Source organism: Morone saxatilis, unplaced genomic scaffold (genome assembly GCF_004916995.1).
Source record: "Morone saxatilis isolate NCDOM2014 unplaced genomic scaffold, NCSU_SB_2.0 Contig20, whole genome shotgun sequence".
Lineage (NCBI taxonomy): Eukaryota > Metazoa > Chordata > Actinopteri > Moronidae > Morone > Morone saxatilis.
Genome location: NW_023339763.1, coordinates 10,239,187 through 10,241,479, shown reverse-complemented (window position 1 = coordinate 10,241,479; position 2,293 = coordinate 10,239,187).

Below are 2,293 nucleotides of genomic sequence, written 5' to 3'. Positions count from 1 at the left end.
GAAAAGTGCTGTAATTGCATTATCAATCCAGATACAACTGTTTAGTGGCCACCAAAGAACATCAAATCAAGAACAGCTATTCAGCTGCTAAAAAATAGAATTAGTGGTTGAAGTGAAATGGAGAGGCTTTGGAGCTGGAAGGTACAGTTCAGCTGCTTGGAAGCTAAAAGTTGAGACTGTATCAGAGCCAGTAATGATATGTGGCAAGTGGCTAGGAGTCAAGGAGGTAGAAAGCAGGCTGTGACCTAGGAGGCGGGGAATATAAAATCAAGAGATCTGTATGTTCCATTAGAGGATCTTTGGGTTGGGAGATAGAGCAGCTTGGAGGTACTGTAAGTACATTAATGTGAAAGAGGGGAATTAGAAGTGCAGGACTATGGAAATGAGAAGTTTTGTCTGTTCTATCAATTACATTTCTGGTATGTGTCTCTAGGGGCGTGGTTGTCTGTGCAGGGGGAGGAGTTAACTAGGCCCAATGATAGAATAAACAGAACAAGAGTGGGAGGTTTGGGGTAAAAAAGCTGGGGTTCTGGGGGAGACATTGCTGACTTTGGAGCGCAAATAAGAAGACTGAAAGAGAAGAGTGGGAGAGGAGTAGCAAGGACAAGATAAGGAAAGGGATCATCCCTTCTTCTCATGCAAGAAGGGAGTAGAGGGACAAGGGGGGAGGTGAAAGAATAATAAGGAAAAGGGAGAGAGGAGGATGGGGGTAGTCCAAGAAAAAGAAAAATCAGAGGACGACAGGAGGAGGATGAGGGATGTGGAGAAGGAGAAGGGGGTGGGGAACAAGACCAAAAGGCTCTTTAGGTTCTCCGGGATCCTGAGGTTTGATGTTTGTGCTCCCTCTAGTTCCGATAGTTGTTACATAACTGGAAAAGACTGCTGAATAGTTAGACTGTATATATTCTGCCTGCCAAAACCAACACGCCTCACAGCGGCCGACTCATCTGCTGTACCTAGAGAGAACGCAGACTCCATCACACATTGATGTGGCTAATAACTGCATTCAGCTGCACATACAGCATGACTTTTCCATCTCATCACCCTGCGTTGAGAAGCTCCAGATAATGACATCAAGCTGCCTAAATTGTGTTGTGGCAGGTCACACTTTCCACAGAGAAAAACTTTATTTACTTTATTTTTAGCATTTATGTCAAGGGCTATTGTTTGCTCAAGCAGTTTTCCACTTATATTGCTTAGATTGTTCAGCCATTTAGTTTGTTTGCGTGTGGTAGACCTTAATTTACAGTCTCACGCCCAGTTGTATGTCCAAGGCATCTTTAAATTTGTAACAATCCCCCCTCAGAATCGCTTGCTTTTGTCTTTATTCAATATTCTTCGGCTTTGTTTGTGGTACAGCTACAAGGGAAAATAAACAAATCAAAATTTGCTTTGGAAAAATCCAAACTCAGCCTTTTGACATTGCACCACACGTACCATTCATGGCGGACGGATCATGTGACGGCAGCGGAGGTACCCCCAGTCTACACTCCCGCTCCCCAAGCTACCGAGAGGTCAGGCTGATGCACATCTGGCATTTCCTGTTTCCTCTCCTCCATATGCCCCCGAGTGGTAGCCACACATAGAAGAGCACTTACGCATACACTTAGACATCTGTGCCCATACAAAGTTAATAACAGCATAAGAATGAACTCTCTCTCACACACACACACACACACACACACACATGCATAGTCCAACAGGTATTTCTCTTCCATACTCAAATGTTTCCATTGGACTGTAAAAACTTCCAGCTGGTATGGACTTGGTAGAAAACAGAGAAGGGGGGGAGGTGGCAGAAAAAGAAAAAAATATAGCAATGAGTGATGGTAAAGACAGAGATTAAGAAAGAAGGAGATTAAAAGAAATAAAATAAAGTGACATAAAAAAAGCAATGAGAAGCTGAGACAGATCAGGAGAAACATACAAGCTGGAAGACAAAAAGCAGAGGAGGAGAAGAAGAAGAGGGAGACAATCTCTGCATCTCACAGAGCTGACAAACACTTTCCACTCCTGTGGATGCTGTGCAGCATGCACTTCTTGAAGGCTGTGTGTGTTAGAGAGAGTGCATGTGTGTGTGTGCGTGTGTGTGTGTGTGTGTGTGTCTAAAGCCATAGGCAAGATGGGGGAACAGAATGGTGCCGTATGGTTTTCATAACTCTCTGAGGGTTTTCAATTCTACCCCTCACCCCCCACCAACCCGTCAACCCCTCCAGCCTTCTCTTATACACTGACACATTTTACCAGCCCCCTCTTCCAAAAACACACAATTCTTTTTCCTCTACGTAGCCCC